General features: G+C 36.7%; 1 protein-coding gene and 1 long non-coding RNA gene across 4 annotated transcripts in view; both read left to right on the top strand.

Annotated features, from left to right (window-relative positions):
• LOC124299719 (uncharacterized) overlaps positions 1-27,860 on the top strand; it is a 271,430-nt gene that overhangs the window by 83,562 nt on the left and 160,008 nt on the right. The gene's annotated exons all lie outside the window — the stretch shown is intronic.
• On the top strand, positions 13,401-13,579 carry LOC124299724 (uncharacterized). The gene is made up of 2 exons (XR_006907052.1): positions 13,401-13,453; positions 13,537-13,579. It is a non-coding gene; the product is annotated as an uncharacterized LOC124299724 (long non-coding RNA).

Genomic DNA, 27,860 nt, shown 5'->3' with positions numbered 1-27,860 from the left:
TCTACGGATACGAGAAAGTCATATTTCGATTACAAAAATCAACAGTGAATTTCCCGTAACTTTTTCATCGCTAACTTCCTGCAAAATTCGATCGTTACGTGTATTCCTATCAGAGGTGGGCGGGTACTGAAATTCTTCGGGTCGGGTAAAATAGATTACTTTCGGGTGAAGTATCCGGAAATTTTTAGGTACTCAAAGATTTCGGGATTGCCAAAAAACTCGACCCTAACTCGAGTTCAAGTAGCCGAACTTTCGGGTACCCGTACATCCCAAATTACTGCTATCCGTATCGTAATCCGGAACATGTAAGGACGAAGGCAACGTAACGAACCTTACCCTTAGAAAAACTATTTTAAATTCGTAATACTAGCCAATCGGTGTCTTTTCTCTTGCCTCTTTAGATACCAGCTTTATTATAGTTTGACGACACCAAGATTCATGCACATTCTTATGTTCTTTGGCCCCGGTAAAGATATCATATTGATCTGCCGGTTTAGTAACCGTGGTAGTGCAGATATGACCGTACTTCCTACGGAAACGATTGGATCTTATCCCACGAATTGTGATCCGACAAATTTCATCCGAGTTATAATCTTGTACGTTCAGTTCGGAGAATCTTCTCAAACGCTCGAGGTCCACTAGCCCGAAGTCATTTATACAGGAACGTCGACATTCAAACGTGACGACGGCAACTGGGGAGATAAAAACAAGAATTTCACCGAGACCTGATTTCATCTTCGGCCTCCGAATGAATTCTACTTCTAATAGAACCGGGAAACTCTAGGCAATTTCCAGCCTCCGTAACTCAGTTAGCACCGCGATAAACTGCCGTCACTTCCGGCTGCAACGTGCAGTGAAAAAGCTCTTTTTATTAAATACTTTGACGGTACAAGTTTTGACCATTTTTACAACGATCGGACACGCCCAGATACAGTTTGTGATTGATTAGGTTTTAATTACAAATTAAGTATAAATATTGTAATTAGAACAACATAAAATGGAAATCACCCGGAAGCCTTAGTTTTTTAGACTGAGGCAAGAACGCTTCATTGTATTCATAGTCCTCAATGGCTCAATTTTGTTGATCACACACACACAGATGTTCGAAAATGTTAGAAAACGGTCGTGCGAGCGACGAAACGTGTTTCCAAGTCGACCACGCATGGTATAATGTTACAGTCAATTGTTATAACCTTTCAGCTTGATAACAAGATCAATTTCAAAAAAATGTTCGAACTTAAATACAAAAACGTAACAATTAAAAATTTTTGCATTCAACAACGATGGTTCAAACTTGGCTCAATTCGCTTTAACTACTTAATTATCGTTATCACGTCATCTCAAAAACGGACCGTTTTTTTGTCGTAGTAGGTACGTCTTAAATTTTTTAAACCCACTCATCATACCGCCGCTGGCCTTCTAATTATCATGGCTGGTCAACATTTGAAGTAATTTCTTTTGAAATATGCATGAAAAATACGAAATTGAATTTTGAATCTTCCATTTCTAATATACGTAAATAAGCATTTTTCACTTTACTCTTTTAAATGCATTTGTCAAAGCATTTTACAGCGTGCAATCTTACAGAATTCACGCTTAGGGGGTAAATAAGTTTAGGACTACGTTTTTTTCAGTGATTTTCACGAGTTTTTTTGGCAAGAAAGAAATCTATGTTATATAATTTATTGAAACTTTGAGAAAATTTTTATACACATATTCAAATAAATATCGTAATTTTTTTGAAATATTTCCTTGGAAAATATGAAAGGTATGAACTGCTTCTTATCGGTAGTCACCAACAGACTTATTGTTAGCTGTTTGTATATCTTCTGGGCCACAGTTTTCATCTGAAATCAATTGAGTTGCAAATCTATTAAGGACATGTCTTTCTTTTATACGAACCTACGTTTAGAGTAATATCATTGTATAAAGTATTTTTTTTATTGTAAAAGAAAGGTTGGAAATAAGTGATAAAAAATTATACTCTTTTGATTAACCACCGCTAAAAAATACAATTTTTAATTTTTTTGGAGAAAGTTACAATAAACTAGAAGAAAAACATGCCCTTAAAGTAAATCCGAAACTCCATTGATTTCAGACGAAAACTGTGGCAGCTGATATCATCCATAATTTCCGAGCAAATATTTCAAAAAAATTACGATATTCATTTGAATATATGTATAAAATGTTCTCAACGTTTCAATAAATTACATACATTCCTTTCTTGCCAAAAAAACTCATGAAAATCACTAAAAACACGTAGCTCTAAACCTATTTCTCCGTTTAACTTTCATTCTCTTTTATCTGCTGACTTATTATGACCTGAAATTCCTCACTATTAAATGGTTGACGAATTTTCAATGTGTTCTACAATTTATGTAATGCTACGAATACGTGAATTTTTTTTTTTTTTGTTTTTTCGTTTTTTCGAAAGTCTAGCCTAGATTTAATATTACGTAACTACTGACAGGCTCGACTCTGATATTCAATTAATTTCTGACAACTTCGAATCTGACGATGCGGGCAATCCGTCAAGACTACCATACATATATGATAAAGCAGATATTATGTACATCGTAAATGGCGGAAGAGGAAGACTGGAGGATCTCTCGGCGAACGTATATATCTGTCAAAGTTTGAAGGTCTCCGCGTCGTAATCGTTTTTCGAGAAGATGGAAATTCACCAACGGTTCGATAACAATCGTTCTATTATTCATTCCCACGCTTTTCTCTGACCCTTCGGGTCCATCCGTTTTTCACTCTTCCTTCTACAATCACAGTTCCACTTCTCTGCTCTCTTACTCGCAAGAGCTTTTTCACCGACTGACTTGGAGAACCGAAGAGATATTCAAAAGTTAAAAAAAAGATAAGATCGTTACGGAAAACTTCCAGCAGACTTATTTGCGCCAATGATAGCGAACTGGAACAAAAAAATGTCACGAATACGCAATAGAAATGAACCCGAGCTTTGAATAAGACAGGTTAAAACATCAACAATATGAGAAACGTTTTTATAATTAGAGTATCGAAAATGATTGAACTCTGGTATTTGTAATTCATTTCTGGATGTGTTTTCGGGCTTGGTTCATTAACTATAGACATCTCTAGTTGATATTTTTACAAATGGTTATCTACAGAATGATCGAAAATAGATTTGTGTAAATATTGTTCAACGGATGTTCGTCAGCAATTACATTTGCGCCTTATAACTATACTATAGTGTAAGATTTCTTGGATGTTTTTTTTTTCCAGATAATTTTTGGGAGATTTGATTAATAAGAATAATAAGACCCGCTTATCAGAATCGGATCAAAAACACCGAAGTTTAGTTATTTTTGTCCTTACAATTGTAAAACCTTTGTTCGAATTATTGTCACTTTAGCTCGTGTTATTCGAATTTGTTCAGAATTATTTCTATCTGCGATGGAAATTTTATTTCATTCGTCTTTACTAGATCGCTAGACAATTTTCAAACAGTCTTTTGTGCTCCGAGCGATTCACCCTTTAAACGGTAAACGATCCCTCACCTATATCCATTTTGCATTCCTGCAGGCAATTCTTATTTTTATATCTTTATCTTGGAATTTATCAATATTATCTTATCAATTATATCTTTAACTCTTGGAATTTGCCGACTAAAAAAATGTGTTATCCTTGCTATTTACCGCATAGTCCTTTATCATCGGAAGATCCACCGAAATTACGGACCAAATTAATTCTGTTAATTTGCAACGGAATTGTGAGCGTTTGAAGTTGAAAATCGATGTTTCGCCACAAGTTTACAACCTTCCGATTCCTATAACAACAAATATGATAGTCGAGAAAAGCGCGGAAACGAAGCAAAGAATATAAAGTGTCCAAGAATACCGTCTCCTAATTCGAATGAACTTGGTTTTAACCGTTTCTGAGATGTCAGTGTGTGAAATGATTTGCGTTTTTGTCAACAACAACGGTGCTCCCTGGTATCTGGTTCTTATGAAAGAAAATGCCGGTAAATCAAGCTTGATCTACGTACTTATGGATAAAACAAATTCGAATCGAATTGAACAATTCGATGTGAAGGTGTCAATTCGCAAAATGCACCCACTTTTTCAATCGTTTATTCGCATAAACTTCCTACCGAAAGCCAATGAAATTAAATGAAAAAAAATTCAACTAAGATACTTGATTTTTTCAGATTTTTCCTAAACCTGTAACAAACGTCATACGCATGTCCAATACTCTGGATACGTAGTGTTTTTCAAGTTCACAATTCGAGTATACATTTCATAACATTTGAGACTATTGAAATTAATCTTAAATAGCATACAAAATCAGAAATGAGAAAGAAAATTGAAGTCTTCAATGTGTTTTTTTAACTTCCCGGTCCTCTGTTTTTAGAGATAAAAAGAAGTTATTGTAGTTAGCCCGAAAATGAAAAGTGGAGTTTTCACTAGATCTCGACGTCTCAAGGTCTAGTGATCTTGATGTATGATGTATACAATAATATGTAAGCATGCGATCAATTTTTTTGTCCGACGATATATCGAGAACGAGTTATCGGAATTCAATGATTTTGGTCTCAATCAACGCGGCTTTTCCAAACTTAAGACTGATCAGTTTTTGGCTTTGATCGGTTTAGTACTTTTTCAACGATTTAAATAACATAATTCCAAAACGTCAAATAAAAATTATGAATATGGGTGAATGGATTTGAATGAAAACTGGTAACGTAAGGTTTTTTGGGTCGGTAAACACGAATCTGAGGTTAGATTTTCAAAATTTAAATATAGCGTATTCAAGAAGCTAAAAAAAAAACATTTGGATTTTGATGAAAATTGGTATTCGTCAGTTTTTAGGGTGGCCGATCACGAATCTGAAGTTAGATTGAGAAACCCAAAGAGACGATCTAATATGGTGGAAAAAAATCTAAAAACATTCCGATTTTGATAGTAACGGTAGGCAGAGTTTTTTTGGGTCACCGATAACGAATCCAAGATCAGACTTCCAAAATTTGTAATGGTGGATCCACTATAGTGGTTTAAAATTTAAAAAATCGTCATATTTTCACGTAATATGGTATCCGAGGGCTTTAAAAGCGTTAATCACGAATCTAAATTTGTAGTTCGAAACTCGAATGGATATTATTCTTTATTTTATCTATGAACTTGGAACCTGCGGTATGAGAACTGGAAATTCGAGGGCTGGTTCATGATCAGTCTAAAACCGCTTTTTTTCTGGTAAGTATCGAAACTGTTGACGAAACACGTACCTTTAAAAAAATTTTCACCAGTAAAAATTTTGTTACGAATTTATGAAATGTATGTCCGCTGGAAAATCGTTCTGAAAGGGGTAAGGATTCGTTCATCTGTAATTGCCAACGGCATCATTTGTCCGGCGTGAGTGTTATTGTTGAATATATTGAATCGCACTCTCATGTATGAAGGGCTGAATAACGATACGTTGTTATTTACCGCGGACGGATATACCCGATTTACCGAGAAGAAAGGTTATCCTGCAAGATACATTTGACGCAACCCAAAACCCGGAAACGCGCTTGTTACGATTTATGGAATTCCACCCCAATAGGCGCGCAGATGTCGAAATTCTGTAGGGTCGAAAACTCCAGGCTCAATGGGAGGCGCTATCACAACATTTACCCACACACTCGTATCTTGTGTGAAGTATGCATATGCCTACACCGTTTTCATGTTGTGCATAATAATTTATCTCAGCTACCCGCCGATTGTCAAGGATATATATTGTTCATAACTCGTAAAAATAGGCGATTTTAACCACCTGCTGAAAATGAACAAACGACGCTATTTCTCAATGATTGACGTGTACGTTGTGAATAACCAACAATTTCTCCAATAATTGGCAATAACTGTTTTGGCCCACTTGTGGAAAAATAGTATGTGATTAACGATTGAAAGGCCATATTACATGAGACTGAGAATATTTTTTATCCTGCGTTACAAATTTCGAAGTCGAACCTCGGATTCGTTATCGGGGACCAAAAAAACCGCCACCTACTAATTTATATCAAAATCCGATTATTGTTTGATTTTTTTCTCGACCATATTGTATTCGCTGTTTTGGATTTCGCAAATTTAGCCACAGATTCGTGATCAGCGAGCCAAAAAACCTCGAAGTATCATTTTTCATGGAAATCGAAATGTTCAAAGTTTTTTCTCGGCATATTAAATATGCTAAATTTAAATTCCGTAAGTCTAACTTCGGATTCATGATCCGCGACCCAAAAAACCCCACGGAACCAATTTCCATTCGAATCCGTTCATCCGTTCTGAGGATATCATCATTTTTGTTTGACTTTTTGGAATTTTGTTATTTAAATAATTTAAAAAGTATATTAAATGACTTCATTCCAACCCTTTCAATAAGTAAATTTCAGAAATTACATTTAGCCTGTTTCAAATATCTAATGTGTTCAATTATTCTGTTTCAAATAGCTGCGCAGAAGTTATATAAATATCATGATCACAACATTGAAATACCGACAGTTTTTTTTCGTATTACAGCCAATTCATGTTCTTACTTTTCGAAATTTCGCCGGTCGCCGAATATGAGTGGAATTCCTTACAGATCACTTTGACTCGCCTTCTACGCTTACTTCCAAGACCATTCCTTCTTTTACTTAAATATTCTCTTGGCTGTTCGGATGGAGCAAGGAGTTCGTTCGGATTCGTCTGTCGAATGTTATTGCGAAGACCCTCCGGAGATACAAACGTACTTGATTGGATTTGTTTGCCCTATCTTCCTCTCTCTCTCTCTCTCTCGCTCTCTCGAAATTCGAGAGGGTTGTTGCGCGAAGGGAGCGAAGGAATCGGCGCAGTGTTAGCTGGACGAAATAAATAAGAAGAGAAAGGAAAATAGGCTAAAATGTACGAGATCCACTTCGTTTGATGGTATTGATCAATCGAGTCTCCCTCTTCACACGAATATCGAACATTCACCCCACAGGTTTATACGTGCTTTATTAAATATCCTCCCTGCTTTTGTAAACCTTGCGGTTCGTCGGCGGGCCATATCTCAAATAGAAAAGCCTTTCGTTTTGATTGATCGAGGGTTTGGCAGTTGGCGTCTGGATATGCGGACTGCGATAAGGGCAGGAACTGTATTCGTATCACCCATTTACACGTTCTATCACATGTTTCAAAAGTGCCAGACGCGGCAGACGGCTTGCCTTTCCAGCTGAGCTCTGTGATCGATTTCATTTCGTGTCCCATTACGAATTGCAGACTCGCAAGACTTGAGGACGTCTTCAACAAGCCGGTAACATTTTTCATTTGCTCAATCACAGCTCGAAAGTAATACAATGCCTGCTGCGAAAAATTTTAAAACCTACTTTATTTGAATCGTCCCTCTTTGAAGTAGAATACAGCCACTTCAATTCATTTGCAGGAGGCAAGAAAACGCGTTTCTCAAATTAAGCTGATAATGTTTACACCTTGTCGGATTTCTTTTGGACGAGAAATCTTCTCCAACAGCGACCCTTAATTTTTTCCTTCCACATTGAGCATACTTTTCTTTCATTTTTCTTGTTTTCCCTATGCAATCTATCGCTGTTTCCACACGTCATACTCTACGTCTGCGGATGTCTGATGGGTTAATGGCGATTGATTTGATTAATTAAGTAGACGGCTATATCGTTAAGGCTAAGTGACTACCTCGAGTTTCTTGAATCGTATCATTTTTTGTAGTCATTTGAACGATCGATGTACGGAGTAACCGAGGGGTTAATGACTAGGTCAAAACGACGTACACTAATTACAGTTAGAAAGATTACAAGTTGATTACAGATATTACAGGGGCTGCAAAGAGATCGTAAATATTTTAGCAAGGTTGTACAAGTTACAAAATTATTAGAAAGATAATAGAGATTGCAAAGTAGCTTGCGAAGATCGTAAGAAGTTATAGAAGGAATAGCGAATGATGACAAAAATCACAAGTCATTACAAGGGTTTAAAAAAAAAAAAAGATAACATGGGGAATGCTAAATGATTGGAAAATATTACAAGGAATTGCAAGAGATTGAAAACAATCAAGTGATTAAGAAAATTACAAAAATTACAAGGGTTTCAAGGGTTACAAAGATAAGACGAAGGATGCAAAAAGGATTGCTGTAATTTCAAAAGGTTACAATAGATTACAAAGATCAGAAGGACTACACGAGATTACAAGAGATAACGAACATCGCATAGATCTATAATCAAATAATAACACAAGTAATAAAACTAAAGAGAATGTATGAGTGGATGAAAGAAATGTGAATAATTATTGACACTTTGGAATAATTTCGTTACTTTACAGTAACATTTAGATCGATTGAATACCAAATGCATTACTTCATGTGGATTCGGTAGATTTGAGTCTGAAATCCACACTAAAAAATATGACAATGTACGCACAATAAACTTCAGCGTAAAATACGATCAATTTAACACTTGCAGCAATTATTCAATACAGTGGATCAAGCAAGAAAGTTCCAGAGTCGCCGAAAAATTTCAAAAGGTCATTTGTTATTAACAAAATGACCTTATACAGCTTCGAACGCTGCTGAAATTTGAATTTGGTCTTGATCCGTGAACTATAATTACGTCTTATTCGTTAACATATGATGGAGAAAAGGCTGCGAGTATTGAGCAATAAATTGTCAAAGTTCATATTTTTTTTATTTCCAACAGACGACACGAACGCTTCGTAAAAAAAGCTGAGATGCGAACGAGTTGGGTAGAATTCAATCATGAGATCAAAATCATGCCACGCCCAATCGACCGAGAACCTTGCTGCGTCTAGGAATACCTACGTAATTTCATCACGGTGCTAATGGATCGGTCGAATCTATTTCCAATCAGTGTCTTACATGCTAACACACATTTCTCACGGTATTCGAACAAAAAAGTTTAGAGCGTATCACAAGGATACCTGAAAATAACAATTCGTATGAGCAACAGTTAGCAACAAAAGCATAGAAAAGGATGGAAAAAATACTTTAGGTGTTATGGGATGTATATTCCCAACCAAAAGTGAGTCTCGGCGAAAATATTGAACATTTCGCGATGAGATAAAAATCTGAAAAAAATCAAACATCATTCCTGTTGAATAATAATAGTGCCAAAAAGTTGTTATTAAATTATTTAAACAAAAACTTGTGTAATAAATGTCTAGTGAAATTTTTTTATACCATAATAAATGAGTTCATTGATATTTCTGAATATCTATGAATTTTTTTGGAATTTTCGGCGATATTGAGAAACCTGTTTTCGAGAAGTTTTAAACTTTTACGAGATGGATCAAAACTCCCGAATTTTTGGATAAGTTTTCTCAAATAGTTATACACAACACTGAAAAAGTTTTAAAGACGTGGAACGAATAGTTTCATAAATAGAGCGTAAAAAAGTTTTAGAAAACGCAACTATTCAAAATCGCCGATAATTCCAAAAAAATTCACAGCTATCAAATAGGCTTAGTCAAATTATTTCTACCATAAACGACAAAAATACTTTCTCGGAGAAAATGAGAATAAATTTGGTAGCTGTAACCATAAAGTATAGTATGCGTTACATTTATTTCCATAATAGCCATTCGTATTACCTTTGGTTGTAATTAATGCGAGAATCTGATATTCGTGCAACAATAAATTGCTATTAATGCCTAACTTAACTTAAGAAATATAGGAAATAAATTTGAAAAAAAAAAGAAAAACAGGCTTAAAGTTGCGATTACCAGGAAACGTAGTATTGACAAATCGTTATTTAAATACGAAATGTGGAAACAGCTTTTTGTATCTATTGCGGAAGGCCACAGAGAATGTTTGTGTATAATAATATTATTATACCTACTATACACAGGGATGAGAGAAATTCTCGCCTCCGGAGTGCCCGCAATTTCACAATTTGCACAAAATTGTATGGTCAACCCCTCATTCTCTGCGGTTCCAGCTGCAATGCCGAAACATATTATACGCTCAGCATTATTCAACGCCTATACATATGCAATGGCAATGCATAGGGATGCCTAATTTAGAAAATAAACGCAATGCTGCTGAAGTGGAGTAAAGAATTTTTTATCCGTTCCATGTTCCCACCTAGCTTATAAAATATTACTGTAATATTTCAAAGTTACATGTAACAACTTCCTTTATTATACAGTATACAAAAACCATATGTCATAGTCAGGTCAAAAATACAGTTGGAACGAAAACGTGATAAATCGAAGGCTCAAAAAGTTCCACTTAAATGGTAATCTAGTTACATATAATCATAAAACTCCCCGCGGTACAGAATATTTTTTTTTTTATTTTTTTTTTTTTTATAAATACCGAATTTCAAAAAACTTGATAATACCAACAAATTCCGATGTAAGAGATTATTTTTAATTTTTGACCGAAAACTCCAAATTGCTTTGTGCAATTTTCACTAACTATAACACCGGCACACAAAAAAAATTGAGTAGAATGTGCATTTGACCGGACCTACCTACGGGTACGTATTTTGGTCCGCTGAATCCGAATTCGAGGTCAGTTTGACCCCTACACCCCCAAAATTTCGAGAAAACTTCGAAAAACCGTAAAAATGATGAAAATCGGCAGTTTTAATGATAAAAAAAATTTTTTGGAAATAAACTAAGCGTGATTTTCATGTATTTCGATCTGCTGAATATGAATCGAAACTTTATTGAGACCAAGAGCCATTTCAAATGTAAAAAAATCACACAAACCCTCCAAAATTCCGAAAAAATATAGTTTTCATGATAAAAAAACTTTTTCTGGTCCAATTCAGATAAAATTTTATATCTTTTCATGTCTTCAATTCGCATCTTAATTTTTTTAGTCTATTCAGCCTCTAAAGCTGGAAAAATTCGAAAAAATTGTAAAAATTATAATTTTATTTTATTTTATATTATAATTTTTACAATTTTTTCGAATTTTTCCAGCTTTAGAGGCTGAATAGACTAAAAAAATTAAGATGCGAATTGAAGACATGAAAAGATATAAAATTTCATCTGAATTGGACCAGAAAAAGTTTTTTTATCATGAAAACTATATTTTTTCGGAATTTTGGAGGGTTTGTGTGATTTTTTTACATTTGAAATGGCTCTTGGTCTCAATAAAGTTTCGATTCATATTCAGCAGATCGAAATACATGAAAATCACGCTTAGTTTAGTTCCAAAAAATTTTTTTTATCATTAAAACTGCCGATTTTCATCATTTTTACGGTTTTTCGAAGTTTTCTCGAAATTTTGGGGGTGTAGGGGTCAAACTGACCTCGAAGTCGGATTCAGCGGACCAAAATACGTACCCGTAGGTAGGTCCGGTCAAATGCACATTCTACTCAATTTTTTTTGTGTGCCGGTGTAATCAATATATTGCCAAGTCAAGAGTTTATCGTCTATAAATTTCAACAATTCTAAACATTAAATTTCCACTTTCCAGTCAACGAGGTCACGAAAAAATCTGTTTTATTGTGAGACAATTTGTAGTGTAATGATTTATGAAGAAATTAACCTATCATTTTTCCAAATCATACCAACTAGGTATATGAATTGTTTAAATAAATAGTGAAATAGTGATTAAAGTTGAAGTTCAGTGTGTAGAATCACAGAGACTTTTTGAAAATTATTTTCATCTTGAATTATGTTGATTTCACTTTTTAAACTATTGTTGAGCCACGTTTTTGTCACATCCTTCAATTTCTTCTTCTGTTAAAGCGTACGCAGTACGGATTTGTATGCAACTGAAACGTATGCAAGCTGTACTGGTTTCGGGCACCGAAAATCCTCCCCTATAGTGTAATTGCCGCGTTGAGTAATTGAGAATAATTGTTAATTTAGGGCAGTTGTAGCGGACCAAAATCAATTAGTGTATATACAGATGTTAATTGATAGCGTGGGGCTGAAAACTCGAGAAGCCTCGTCCGCAAACGCGAAAGGAGATCCCAAATCCCAGAGGCCACGAAATGAGCTCCCATTAATGTCATCCCAATATCATCACCGAGTTAAATAGTTTCTCGACGACACGCACCCGCTGCCTACGCCCAATTAACACAAGTCAGCATCCCAATACTGTCTAATGAAAATAGCCACCTGGATGCGTTAACATGCACACCTTGTTCGGATAATTTTTCCGTCCGTTACGTGGGATTGAAACCTAAATTTCAGGACATTTTCATCCACTTTAAGGAGATTGGTGAGTCAAAAATCAAACGTCCTGAATTATTTTGCTACGAGACTGTAGCGTACTGAGTATTTTTTAAATTAATATACACGATTACATTCAAAAACGAAAGATACCAGAATTATAAACCAAAGTTTAGACTCAATCAAAGCGGGACTAAAGCGGGATATTTTTTCCTCTTAACTTATTTCCCACATTTGCGGGAAGGAAGTAAACTTTTCCCCGGAAAATATGACAGAATATTTTACAAATTGACGCGCAACATCTTAGGTCTCGGTGTGTGGCAGCGGCATTTTGCTGCCCGTGAAAATCCAGACTTAGCGAGCACGCTGAACGACAACATTTTCATAACGTTTGAAATAGAGAAAAAGAGAGAAAAAGGGAGAAAGAGAAAGAACATAGCTGTTGACTGTTTCTTCTATAAATGCCAGACAATTATTTTTCTTGTGTTATCAATTTCTTAATTTTATTCTATTTAAAGAAAGTATTTTTTTATAAAATATCCATATATATGTATCCCTTGTATATGCTAAAATATGTTTCATATATTGCTATAATATATTATTAGGCGAATCCATACAGTGGGAAAAATTTTAAATTTACAAAGAACATCTTCGGAGGTCTCCGACTTTAATATTATATACAGTGTTGGCCAAAAGTTTTGGTACACCAGCCGAAATTTATTGCCGCACTAAATGTTAAGTAGCGGACTCAAAAATAAATATAATCGAACATTTCAAACGGCATTTTAAAGAAGACAAATTTACCTTCATTTTAGTTTTTTTAGAAAATTCTCTACCATTTTTGTTTTCGTTTTTTGCCCCGGTACGTATTTTTGAACTTGGCCGTTTTCAGACTATTTTTTTACCAACCGGAAATTAACTTCGAATCTTGGGGAAAAAATTTTCCTCAGTTCTTTATATCGTCAACGTAAAAAGAATATCAAAACCTACATTTTTGTTTCTTAGAAAGCTTCGTACGATTTTTTTTCGCCCGAATATTGCTTTTTTAGCTACAAAAAAAAGGTCTTAAAAACAAAGCTGTAATTCAATAACAAGGGGGTTTCAGAGAAAATGTCAAGAGGGTAAAAAGTTGTATAGGTTCACACTGAAGTAGCTTGAATTTTTTCAGAATTCAAAAAAAAAAAAAAAATTTGTTTTTATAACTGGGTTTCCGATGAGTGAAGGAGCAATTTTCCCGTTGAAATTCGGAGAATCATCGTCAGTTGAATTGTGGTGGCTCGAAAACTATCAGATTTAAGACAAAATGTTAAAGTTAAATAACTTTAAGCTTTTCATCATCGTCAGTTGAATTGTGGTGTCTCGAAAACTATCAGATTTAAGACAAAATGTTAAAGTTAAATAACTTTAAGCTTTTGAACTTGCCTTTTAACGCAAAAAGGAAAATTGATTATCTTTATTTTTGAGTCCGCTATCTAATTTCTTGCGGTAAGAAATTTCGACTGATGCACCCAAACTTTTGGCCGGCACTGTATACGTAGAGATACAGTATTGCTCTTTGGTATGCATTAGATATTCGCACGAAATCTCAATTCTCCAAGGATTCTTTTTTAACTAATAATTCTGAGTCTTAAACACACAGAGTATAATATGTATGTGAAGCATTTCAAGTCAGATCCCCCAACTAACAATAAATCATTCTTTTTTCCCGAACAATGAATCATTGTCGTTTTTGAAATAGCTAAGATAATTTGCAAACCAAAGATTGTTAAGCAACAAATTAGAAGCAAAAATTGTTTTTATCTTTCCAGAGTGAGGACTGTCATGTAAGTGAAAAAAATGTGAAATGAACCGGGTTGCAAAGATTGGGTAATCTGGCGTGAAATTTCCGCAGTTTTGGATATTCGCGGATCGTTTTTGGTTCATATGTCGCAATGTTGTACATTGTATATACGTGGTTACTGGCGCGGCAGACTGATCGTCACTCGGTAGTATATAACCAGTCCCGGGGTAGGTGACAAATGACAGTCGGGAGTCGACAGTCGACGGGAAACTGGTTGGTATGCTGATCGCAACGAAAATCGAAGAGTTGACGAATTTTGCAGACGTGCAATTTCACGCACCGCTGGATCTCTTCCTCGCCCATAACGTCATTTGAAAATCTCCATTTTACATCTTCCCTCTACGACGCAGCGGTATCTAGTCCACAATATTACGAAATATATTGTATATACATACCTATATACCAAGAGGTTTTTTTTTAAAGGCCTGTGTGTAACGCGCGCGATTCAACTTGCTGAACTTTGATTGGCTGACATCCATGCTTGCAGTCTGAAGCTAATTTTCACTGACAAGAACCAATTCCCTAGAATCGACCGCTTGACAAGTGACCGTGGAGCTATGAATAGAATAGAGGGAGCATATCACCGCGGAACGATGATATAATACGTAAGAGGTCTGAGACGGTATGAGGCTCTCTAATTGGCTACGTCATCTGGGAAGTCCCACCTGTGGTGCCACCTGCTGGCAACTGCTAGCGTTCCTAATCAGATCGCTGATGTATACTTGGGGCCAATGAATCTGAGACGGCTAATTTTTGACACTAGACAGTTGTGTTGGCAACACGGAGAAACCTACAGTGCCATAGTCGGCTGAGCGCGAAACAAACTCCATCTCGATAAACATAACATAACCCATGACCGTCAAATGTAACCTCACAATACCGTGGGAATAATGACTTGTTGGAATTAATTATTTTTACACCCAATAATTTTTTGAACTCCAGGTAAGTTTTCTTCATTCATTAATTTAGACTTTTTCGAATTAATATCAATTTTTCGTAATTTATTCATTAATTTATTACAAATGACAATTATGTGATATCCGGTTGACACGTCAATCGAACAAGTTATTATCCCCGTGGTATTCTAAGGTTAGATTTGACGGTCATATGTTATGTTATGTTTATTAAGATTGGGTTTGTTTCGCGCTCGGCCAACTGTGGCGCTGTAGGTTTCTCTGTATTGCCAACGTAACTGTCTAGTGTAAAAACTTAGTCGTCTCAGATTCATTGTCCCCAAGTATACATATGGTATAAAATTGGTGTAACTTCTGTATTTTACTCACCAGATACCACCACGGGTGGGACTTCAAATCGTAGACTTCTAAAAGATAGACTGAGCGCCCATACGAGTTGCTTGAAGCCAACATTTGATGCACAGAAATATGCCGGGAGTACTCCTCTCTCTGTCTGACGATATCTGTGGCGGGGATCGAAGCGATAGAAGAGGACGAGGAGAAATCATGCGCCTATATCTATAGCTGTTCCACTTCCACTACGCCCTTGTCTCCCGGTATGAAACCGATTGAAAAGAGAGAGCCGTACTCCCGAAATATCTCTGTCCTTTATATGTAAGCTTCAGTACCTCTTATAGGAGCGCTCAGTCTATCTTTATAAGTCTATGCTGCCAACAGGCCCCTAGCGTACCTTTCCAAGCAAAAAAAACGTGCTTGTATTGCTGTGTACATATACGGAATCACTATCCAAGTTTTATCAGGCATCCGTTAGGCAGCGCTGACGGGTGTATACGTACACAGGTCTCACAGACACTAGTAACATGCTTGAAAGATACGCTAGGGGTCTCTATGACGCTGAACCGAGTTCCCATCATAGACTTACAAGATAGACTGACAATGAGCGCTCGTACGAGCTGCTTGAAGCCGACATTTGATGCACAGAAATATGCCGGGAGTACACCTCTCTCTGTCTGACGATATTTTTGGCGGGGATCGAAGCGATAGAAGAGGACGAATAGGAATCATGCGTCTGTAGCTATTTTTTCACGGGCAGTATCTCTATTTTCTACATGTTAGCTTCAATGTCTCTTATGGGAGTACCCAGTCTATCCTTTAAGTGTATGGTTGGCCTTACATCTAAAGCCACCACTTTCCGCGCCTATACTCTTACCTTATGCTGTTTCCATTCTATTCCTAGCTTGATGCCAGCGACGGTCAGCCATAACCTCTCGCCTTTTAGAAAGGGTCGGCTCATAGCGCACGGATCCACTACGTGTCAGTCACTCTGCCTAACATGTTAGAATTTTTTTACGAAACTTCTTGTCAAGAAAAACTCTCTGTATATGTATGCCATATTATCCCACGCTGATACCGTAGCGAAGTGCCAAGGCGAGAAAATATATAAACCTTCTGCTACCTACCGTCAATTTTTATTTATGTACAGATTATATTTCTGAGAAGTAAACATTATTCATCGTCTGTTAGACTAAAGTCTAACTAACACTAAAGTGCGCATGCGCTATACTAATGGATCAGTTGTTTGTCAGGGCATCCAACCATCGGATATTTAAAAGTTATAAATAGTTCACCGCAATGTATTTAACGTGTCGTGCATAAATGTCAAATTTCCAATGGTTGAACAACCTGACAAACGAATGATCTCTGATTATAGAGCCAGCGCATAAAACTGTAACAGACAACGGAGTGTTTACCGGCTAGGAATTCACTCTGTATATGTCGAAAGAATATGTGTTTTTAATCGTTTGATCGATTTTCCAAGTAAATAAATAAACCATTCTACTGATTAATTATTAAGCTAAACGAACTCTATGATCAATCGATTATTTGCTCAGCATGACTTTAAGGTAGAACATAATTTCATTACGCACAGAAAATACGTGATTAGGCTAGAAAGATAGAAAATTTAACCGACAGTCATCTTGCATTCATGAACAGTTTTATTTTGCCGATAATACCTATACTTTATATAATTAGTTTTGGACAATTAAGAGTATTTCAGCGGATAAGGATCGAAAGGTGTCGTTTCAAGTATCATTAAAATTGCCACCCTCTTGGGATCTAATTACTCTAATACGAACAATAACTTTTTTGAGAGAGCCAATTTGTGAGTAATTGTCAAAAAGATTACTGCTATTGTGTCATATCATCCTCGAAATTGTGTAATGTTTGATACTAGCGTGAAATGATCAAAGGCCGCATGATCAAGGTGCCAGCTATAAACTAAACTTTCAGAGAAGCGAAAAACCATTCTTATTATCACTAATTTGCACCGAATATTGTGAAAAACGGGGTTCAAAGTATACTTCGATCCTTGTCAAACCGGCTCAAATTGAACCTCATTGTAAAACTATTTATGGGGTCACAATGAAATTATGGTGTAAGTACTAAACGTACGAAAATGTAAAAGATCGTACCATGAATAAATAAAATATATTTAAAAAATGATGGGTTAGGCGTTAGTCAGAACACAGCTGATTTAACCAAAGCTATTGAAAACTATTTCTTCAAATAAAAAAAAAATTTAGCAACTATTCATGCTCATGCTTAGGTATATATATGTATATATATATATATTTTTTATATACGATTTTGCCGGGATATGCATGCGGGAATTTTGATGCCTCTGAGTTGGAAAAAAAACAATTTTCGGTGAATAGGGTTTAGCCACTTTTTTCGTGTGACCCTTCAAAGTTTTTGATACAATACATAGGGACTAATTCATGAGCTGAGATTGATTTCTTTTCAAATCCCTCAAGCACATTTCGGCAAGTCAGAGTAGCTTTTCGGATTCTGAAAAAGTTGATTTGAACCTTCAACGTCAAGTTTATAACTGCTTTAAAAATGTTCTGTATTTCCTTTCATGCTGTTCTTCCATACACCTTCAAGCTTTTTACACATCGAGAACGACGATTCAACTCAATCATATTATATAAAAAAGATCGACGAGCGCCGTAAGTATTATATTTGTTAAAGCTGTGTCGTAATACATCATTCATCCCTTGCTTTACCGGTGGCTAAGATGAGCAAAATGAAAAAAAAAAAACACTCGCTTGTTCTTATACTTTGACAGAATCCGTCAGAGTTTATTATTCCTACCCTTCAAATTTACGAAGTACAGAGATCAGCAACCATTAGTTTTTCATTGATGAATTCAATTTTGATAATTATTTGTCTTACAAAAAATAGGTCATTATTCTCATCGTAATTGCTAAATTTTCACGTATAATCAGTCATTTATTTTCAAAGACTACCGCAATTTATTTTACAGTTTAAAACTGACTAATAATGATTAATTTTTGCTGACACCTGATAAAATAAAGCGGTGATAACAAGTTTCGACGAACAATTCATCCGCTCGAGCAATCGGCTGTAGCGAGTACACATTTTGTTGAAAAATTCGATGAGTGTATTTAATCAACATTACCAAACTGATAAAAATTGGGTGGGATGAGCTCCCTCGCCACCGAGTCAGAGAGTGCTTTGTCATTGATTTTCGATAACGAGTCCCTGAGGATTTTCCCACCTTCGAGTTCGCGTGAGTAGCTCATAATGCCCGTATTATAGGTACACAATCCTATCGCCAATTATGCCGATTTTCATCTTCTCTCGCGACAATTCTTAAGGGTTTGGTGTACATTGGACTTTCATAGTTTCTTTTTTTTTTTGTACAAGAAATCCTTCCGACATCTAGGATTTTACACTCAATGTCAAGCCTAGAAGAGGTGCCTCGTCATACCAATGACTTTTACAACGAAAGGTCTACGATAGCAAAATTGTTATTATTCATGTTAGGCCAGTTCAACTCTCAAACAGTATTGCCCTAATCTGAAACAGTCTAGTATAACCTATATCGTATACGCTCTCTTGAGAAAAAGGGAACAAAGAGTAAAATTACAAGGCAATAACTAACGATTTACAAAGGGAAGAAAATCTCTTCTTTTATGACGGGAGAATGAGCGTGCAGATTATTGTTACCAACGACGCACAAAAGGATTCGCCTTACTCGTAGACTGACCAATTTCTTGTTTCTTTATGTTTTTCTTTTTCATCCATTCAGTTCACCAAAATCGACTCGGTTGGAATTGGCAACGGATCCTGATCGAACAAGCGTTAGGAGGCTGTTCGCGTGAGAGGTGAAATTTTCCATCCTGACCTTCGGACGAAAATAAAGAGATTCCACGTCACTGTTACGACGGGTAGATAAGATCCCCCCACCCCCAACCCTTCATTTATTATTATTATTCTTATACATTGAAACAGGCTCGCCGCAAAACAAGGACGAATGTCTTACACTTTTTCTAAGACTCGGCTGTATCACTTATTCATGGGAATCAGGGATCCGCAGACTCTTGAGCACTTCATCATCGAGTCGCCGCCAATCTTTTTATGCACGCGTTTAATCATACATACACGGGGAATTCCAGATGTAATCGAACTGGCCAAAATCTTGACCCTCTCAAAACTGGGTCCAACTTTGTGAAGTATATTTGTTAATTGATTAGAGTCCTAGTTTTAATTATATGTGTGAGTCGAATTCTACATGTATTATACCAAAATAATATAAATGTAAAAGAGTTTCAGTTTCAAGTGAATTTTGAAGTTATAATATTAAAAAAATCTCTGTTCCTTATGTTTTTCGAAAAACCCAAGTTTTGGTCTCGATGTAAATTTTAGACAATACTCTTCTTTGAGAGTCGCAAAAATGTATATGCATTTCAATGCGAGAGTAAACTTGACTTAAAAGCTGCGAAATTTTGGTTTAATTAATTTCTGTAAGAAAAGAAATAAACAATTTGTCATTACTTGGAGAGCACTTGGTGAACTTAAAGGAATCAAGATTACGGTTCGTTGATTCGTTTCAGAATACTTTATGGTTTAAATTCCGCTGATACAGACTTTGTATCGACCCATAAAATCTTCAAAAGCCATGAAGAGAATGGAATTTTGGATCGTGTGTCCTTGTTTCGTTTGAGTTCGCAGAGTGCTATTGAATGTTTAATTGGATTTTTTTTAAATTTTTTTTATGAAATTATTTCTGTCAACAATGCATAGCTTCTAAGCTAAATCCGATTCAACGATAAAATTTCCATACCAGCACGGTAGTATTCTCTGAAATTATGAACAAAAAAAAAATAAAATAAGGTTTTCACCCAATTCAAGAGACTAAGATGTCTTTGACTATTTATCAACTTTCAAGAACCTCCGTATCCTTTACTCATATTGCAACTCCAAAATTCACTTGAAACTGAACATTTTTTTGAATTCGGCTATCGTCGATTTCTACGTAAGTATATTTCATCGACCGCTGTCGTCTAAGCGCCCTCGAACAGACATCTGCAGTCACACGCACAGTTATCAACTAGGAAATTGATTTCACAAAGTTTTAATTGATTTTGAGAGGTATCGGTCAGCTCGATTACACGTGAAATACCCAACGTGTCTGCAGGGCACGAGGATATTTCAACGGGGAAATAATAGTAAAATGCCGGACAGGCCTTAGCTGTGCGGTGGTCTCGACCCTGAAGCAAGCGGCTCCAAGGGAGTGATTTTAATTCTTACATAACATCCACTTGCTTTCTGATGGTTCCCGAACCGGCCATCCTGGCCGCGCACGTATGTTCCAGCTACCACTTTGCGTGATGCTCATCCTTCTTCCGAGTTCGTTTGCTTTCTTAGTTCTAGAGAGAACCAATCTTAAGACATTGCTTTCACTTTACTCGGGACATAAAACACCCCTAACACCGACCTGTCCAAACGCGTATCTATTCCAACGCGTAAATAGCGACCGAACTTCACCGTGGAGTTATTTTTTCGCTCTTCTCTTCCTTTCATTACCACACTGATTTTTTCTCGTAGTTTCATCAATCGCGGCGATAATTTCGTTTTTTCATTGGAATCTGGTAATACACACGTTCAATCGCAGTGAAACCAATCTGCAGGGCAAGTTGACCGACAGTTCAAGATTTTTCATTATTATTTTTCAATTGGACCCTCGGCCATTTGCCCAGTTCTCTGCTGTTTTCACTACGATTCTATGGAATGAAATTGATTATACTTGGATGTTATCAAATTTCTATCGCAATTACTCTTCAGGATACAAAATTTAAAGTACATGTCGATGATATTCGTTCTTCGGCATGACTTCAATTTGCTTTGATTTCCGGTTTCAATATCAAATCGTCACAGTTAAAAGGTCAGATTGAAATTGCCACTTTACTGGGAAAAATGTTGTAAAATTTTTCAATAAACGGGGAAATGAGGAATATTCTCCGTGTTCCTATTTTTGAAAAATAACGAATTACAACAGAAATGATTTGTAACTTCAACTTTACAGTGATTTGATTTGGAGATCGAAAGCTATATAGCTGATTGCAAGTGAAATCACTCTGAATACAAAAGCAAGCTGAATAACATTTCTGTTAGTAGATATTTCATTGAAATTTTATCTTTGTTGACGGGAAATATTGTGCCAAAAAGTGTTGACTGTGATAAACGTATCCAGGAGTTGGTGGCAAATAATTTTCACAACTTTGTTAGCGTTTAACTCTTGTTAAGGATGAATTCGCCTGAGTGGCTCACAATCAGTCCATATATAATCAAATAAGGATGGTCCAGGTGACTGTAAAATATATGAAATAAAAAACAATCATGATGTAATTTATGTATGTAGTTGAATGAAACTAACAAGTGATGGCAACTTATCACTGCGTTTGTACGTATCGTATGATGTAAGGTGATTCATTGAAAATGGAAATGTTTAGCATACTATTTGATTACAGGTATTGACATTTTTATCAGTTTTCTTGGTAGGCAGTTAGTGATGTCGAAGTATCGATAGGTTAAGTTCGTGGTTGGCAGTTTCATGGAAGTTGGTTCATTCTGATGAGGTACATAGAATGTTAACTTTTGGCACACCTGCGGGCCACATCTTGTTTTGAAACATCATCTTGCCAAAGTGAAATGTCTTTCTGTTCGAACGGATTGATAATAGGATAGAAATGGTTCAAGTGACTGTAAAGCATAAGAAATAATAAGCTTTTGAAGAAAAGGTTCCAATCTACTGCTTATCATTTTTCAATCGTATTTCACATGAATCAAGGTCGTTACGTTTAACAGATGTGGAATATTATAGTCTATCAATATCGACCATGAGATTCGAAGCAGTGGCCAGACTTTGTTTCTGATTGCGTCGTTTGTTATTAATTTGAACCTTCATGTTCATCTACTCTATCAGATTGGTAATTGGGACATATTTTAGGTGATGGTACAAAACATAAAAATCAATACACAAATGAATCATGCATTTGGTGGAAATATAAAGGTTGAGTCTGACCTAGTCGTTTCCTCATGTTATGCGAATAAATGTAATCTGATTTGAAGCACCATGACTTTTTTCTCACCAGCTCTGGTGAGCATTGTTTCGTCAGACTCATGACGAACGAACAAACTTTTCCTGGGCATTTTCTTCCCAGCCATTTGTGAGTGACAAATGTTTCTGATTGACATTCGGGCTGTTTTGCAAATTTGTATCGATTATAGAATATCGCATCTTCGTTGATTCGTTTCTTTATCTACACGATATCTCAGAGTGCAATCACAAAAGCCCTTGATGCAGATGTTGGTGATAATAAGCAATAATCGGCATGAAACCACGGTCGTCGTACTTTTTCACCCTCACGACACTCAATCACTGTTTCACTTGGTGTGTTTACGCTTAAGTCACAAATTGATTACGATATTGGATAACATATGAATAAATAACAATTTATTATAAACATTTTTACGTTCGACAACGTGATGAGTGTGACAGCTCCAGGGGGCAGCCATTACGGATAAACGGTAAACAGAGCCATCCGGCTGTTATATTATTAACTGCTCTACCCAGCGGCCATTGTTTTCGTTTCTATCTTTATTATCGACCACTTCATAACTTTATGATAATATACCAGCCGAATACGGATACAGATTCATGCCAAAATCAACGAGGGGCAAGATTTCCATGGCAAATATCTGTGTTTCAAACTTGAAGTCAATTGGTATACGTGTTCGATCAGAATCGTGTTCGAAAGGCGATCTGGCGTGGAGAAGAAGAAGAAGAAAGACGTTTTTTCCATCATCTCTGACAGTTAATAAATAAGGAACCATTTAACCATTTAAAAGAAGCGAATTAAGAAGCATTTGAACGACAATGCAAAGGAAGCTCATGAAGTCATCGAGAATCGTTTGTCTCAAAAACTATGCTGCTCGTACACGTTATCAAAGACTGAGGAACAAACGATTCGTCAATTATTGCACTACATGCGAAAAAAGTGGCAAAAAGCTAGGAGGACCAAGGTTGTGTTTCTTCCAAAAAATACTGATTGGTTGAGCACATTCGTCGTCTTCGGGAACAATGAGGTCGGGAACTCTATAGAAAAAGAAAAATCACCTGCAGTTCGCGTTCGTGGTCGCCCTACGAAAAGCTTTGAAAACTCGGGCGAACGGACAAAAAGAAGAGAAATCGGAAATATACGTAACCAGTCCAGAAACGAAGAGCTTGCCTTTGCCACTCAGATGAATATTCGAGCTGAAGGAAAATTGGATGCCGCAAAAGTAATTCAAGATGTCACCGTGGGTAGTCCTACTAGAGCGTCGAAATGCAGGCAATCTTTACGTACTGTTTCAGCAGATTGTTATTCCGATGATGCTGCTCTGTCTCTAATGATTGAGTATCATATGACCATACATATGTATCAGGGAATACGTTCCGGGGCGCTAGCACTTAACTCGAAAATATATCCATCTTACAAATGTGTGCTGCAGGCCAAAAAAAAAATGTTATCCGCCTAAAGATGATATAATCATAACTGAAAGTAGGGCAGAAGTGAAGCTTCAAGCACTGTTGGATCACACAGCGAGCCGCATATTGTCAGTGCAAGAAGACGTTTTGACTTGCCTCTCATCCGATAAAATTTCTGAAATGAATTTGATTTGCAAATGGAGATGCGACTGGACATCCGGGCAAAGCACTTTTAAACAAAAATTCAGCAATGACGATAGAGGTAAAACGGATGCGACCATTTTTTTTACTTCGCTTGTGCCACTGCAGCTCATGTTTGTTGATGAGGTAAACAACAAGACATAATTATTCGGCAAAATCCGCAACCCTCATCCTCTCGATTTTGTAGACCGATAAAAATCGAGTTCTTAAAAGAGACTGCGGAAGGAACGCGAGCTGAAGTAAGCGGTATCCAAGAACAAATAAATCAGCTCCAATCTTTTCATACGATTGTTAATGGAAAAGAAATTAATGTGATCTACAAATTAGCGTTAACAATGGCCGATGGAAAAGTTTGTAACTCAATCACATCTACTACATCTTCTCAACGATGCTACCTTTGCGGCAGTAGATCAAAAGAGTTCAACGACATCGACAAGATGTTGAATAAAAAGATAAACGAAGATCATTTACAGTACGGAATATCTTCCCTGCACGCCTGGATTCGGTTTTTTGAGTACCTTTTACATATTTCGTATAAATTAGAAATTGGAAAGTGGTCCTCGAATAAGAAACGCATCGAGGATCGTAAAAAAAATGTACAAAAAGGTTTCCGGAAAAAATTGGGCCTTTTAATTGATCGGCCAAAACAAGGTTTCGGTAGCACAAACGACGAGAATACCGCTCGTCATTTTTTCCAAAATTTAAGCGTTCCTGCATCTATTACGGGACTAGATGAGGACCTAATAAAAAGATTCCACGTCATCTTACAAGTGATATCGTGCGGTTTGAAGTTTGAAGACTACGCTCTTGCTACAGCCCGTTGAATCGTGCTATTATACGATTGGTACCATATGCCCACTATTGTACACAAACTGTTAATTCACGGGGCAAAAATACTACGATTTTCGAAGCTGCCAATAGGACAGATGTCAGAAGAAGCCCAGAAAGCTTGTAATAAATACATAAAATCATTCCGACAAGATTTTTCCAGAAAACGTAGTAGGAAGGACAATATGGAAGATGTTTTCTCGTGGCTTTTGGTTTCGTCCGACCCTCTGATTTCCAGTTTACGTAAGCTGCCAGCAAAGGCAACCAAATCCTTATCACGCGAAGCCGTTGCGTTGTTAAAGTCAGCTAGTGTTCACAATAATGAAGACGTTTCATCTAGTGACTGTAGCGATAGTGATGACGATAGTTGTGCTGCGACTACAGATAGCGATTAATTTTCCCAACTTAAAAAATAGGTTTGTTTATTAACTGTTTGTATTTAATGTAATTTTTCATTAAATGAGTGAATATATTCGAATTTGTATTGTTTATTTCGATACTTTACCTATCTACTATATCCCACATACATATATTAGCATGTTCTTCTGTTCTTTCAAAATAGATTCGTGTTCAGCGACCTCGAAAACCCCTGAGTCCCAGATTTCGTGAAGATTAATTAAATTTTGAAAAAAACTTTCCGACATTTTTGGGCCGCCATCTTGTTTTTTGAAAATTTGACTTCAGATTCGGGTTCAGCGACCTCGAAAACCCCCGGGCATCGTATTTTGTAGCGATTACACAATACCTTCTATTTTTGTCCTAAGATTTGGGATTTGGGACCACTGTGCGACGTGCTTATACATAGGAAGATAAGGAACTAATTAGACTGGGTAAAGATTCTTCGCTAGCTCTGGCCTGTAAGGTAACTTGGCGGCGATTCCCTGCCAGGAATCTTGATTTACTCAGCTTCACGTCGATCGCACGGCTGCAGGAATGTTGCTTCATCCATGATTATTATCATTGGTGCAAATGACATTACTGTGGATTTTGGAAAGCGTTTTTTCTATTTTTATGACTTCTGACTCAGACGATTCATCCTCAATGGAACCTGATACTTGTAATAAAACGCGAAGCCCAATGAATATTCGCATCGACTCTTAGCTGCCAATGCTGTAAACTGTTGAAAACCAAACATCAGCCGAGTTCAGCCCGTAAAGAAATTCAACCAATAAAGTGTGGATGTGTGACACGATTTCCTCACAACGACTGTTTTTTCTCATTCTTTTCTTCATCTGTGCTGTTCCGTTTCATTCAAGACAGCACTCTGCAGCCACCTGCAGTTGATTTCAGGTATTGGATCATCGCAAGGGGTTAATGACTGTTGTAATCTGGTGTACATACAGTGAGGGACAAAAGTATTCGTACAGTGGATAAATTTAAATAAAGTAAGGAATAATTTTCTTTAAATAGTTTATTTCTTTAAACTTTCGCAGTGTTATTTCATGCCTGTTTCATTACACTCACGTAAACGAACACATAGAATCGGACTTATGTTGCGTAGACAAGCCACCATTATGGCAAGGATCTTCACTGTACGTCATATAATTTCATCCCACAGAGAAAATTTACCTGCAATGAACGTACCATGGACGTCCATAATGGATACGCAATACCTGTATTAGACATTCATTTTATCCTAAACTATATATATATGTCAGAAACACACAAATAACGTGTGTTAACAAGACGCAATAAATATCTCACTGACGGCCGCAGTGACACAGCGTACAGAATTTATTAAATGATTCGATACAAAGATTAAAAGATGCAGGATAATCGTTATAAGGAGATCTCTCGAAGGTGGTGCTAGCGGAGTGTATCGCGCAGAGCCTTTTTCAAAGTATGATCTTTTCGACTCGATGACTCGAGCGAGAGTGCCCGGAATGCATTCCCCAAAAGCCTGAGACCTCTTCGGCCTTCTTTATTCTTTATGACCTAGGCCTCTACGCGATACAACCCACTCGTGGTACCTGCACCACGCACCCGCAATAGGCTAAGTATTTCTTAAACATCCTGACGACATCTGGTCACTCGATGTTCGGCTTATGACCCTCCATAAACGTCATAAAAAGGTCGAGTGCGTCGTCCGGACTTCGTCCTCGACTGCGATGCGACATATAATAGATACCTATTAGAGATCCAAATGTTCATTTTCCATACGTCTTCCAAAACTCTAGTAGATATTGACATAGATCATCATTTGAGATATCATGGATTTCGTGAAGAAGAAATCATTACCTTCAATCGACGTTATTTTTATATCATCCACTCCTGTTTATGTAACATTAAAAATATCAGAAACTGTCATGTGTACATTTTATTCTGCTCCAACAAAAAGTCCAAGGCCTAGGCAACATAGACTAGGCACCCAAGAACGACCAAGTAGGTAAAGATCTAGTGCAGTGCAATTAATCGAGGTATCGACGACTTCGGTTAATCGATTTTCCGATTAATCGACGCTGCCTTATCATAATTTTGCAGGTCAGACGGTATGTGACTCAGAATCTGTGTATATCCGTCAGAGACTAGTATAGTTCGCAGATGGTTAGATGGAGAAATTCACAGTAATCTAAGTGACCGAATTGCTAGGGTTTTGTATAACTTAGAGCTCTCTTTTGTAGCGAAAGAGAAGAGCTACCATTCGCCGCCTGGTGGTTGTCTATAGTAGTACCTTCATTTATGCGCACAGGTATTAACAGACATCTACTGGATATCCATCACTAGCTTTAAACCAATCGTGGATATTGTGGACATCTGTTGATGTGTATTATTCATTACGGATATAGATCTTTTACAGAGCTGTGGATCCTGTATGGACCACTAATAGATACAGTGTTCCGCATGGGATGTAATCCAATGTAATGTCATGTAAACTCTGCAATCTTTTATAATCTTTGCAATCTCTTGTAATCGTTTGTAATCTCTTTGCAATACATATAATCTTCGTGTAATCCTTGCAGTCTTTTGGTAATGTCTTTGTAATCCTTGTAATCTCCTTGCGATCTGTGTAATCTTCGTGTAATCGATGTAATCGCAGTCGGTGTACGCCACCATTGCATAGTGATTAGCCCCTTGGGTCATCGTGAGGTGATAATC

Source organism: Neodiprion virginianus, chromosome 3 (genome assembly GCF_021901495.1).
Source record: "Neodiprion virginianus isolate iyNeoVirg1 chromosome 3, iyNeoVirg1.1, whole genome shotgun sequence".
Taxonomy (NCBI): Eukaryota; Metazoa; Arthropoda; class Insecta; order Hymenoptera; family Diprionidae; genus Neodiprion; species Neodiprion virginianus.
This window is presented reverse-complemented; position numbering and strand designations above follow the sequence as displayed.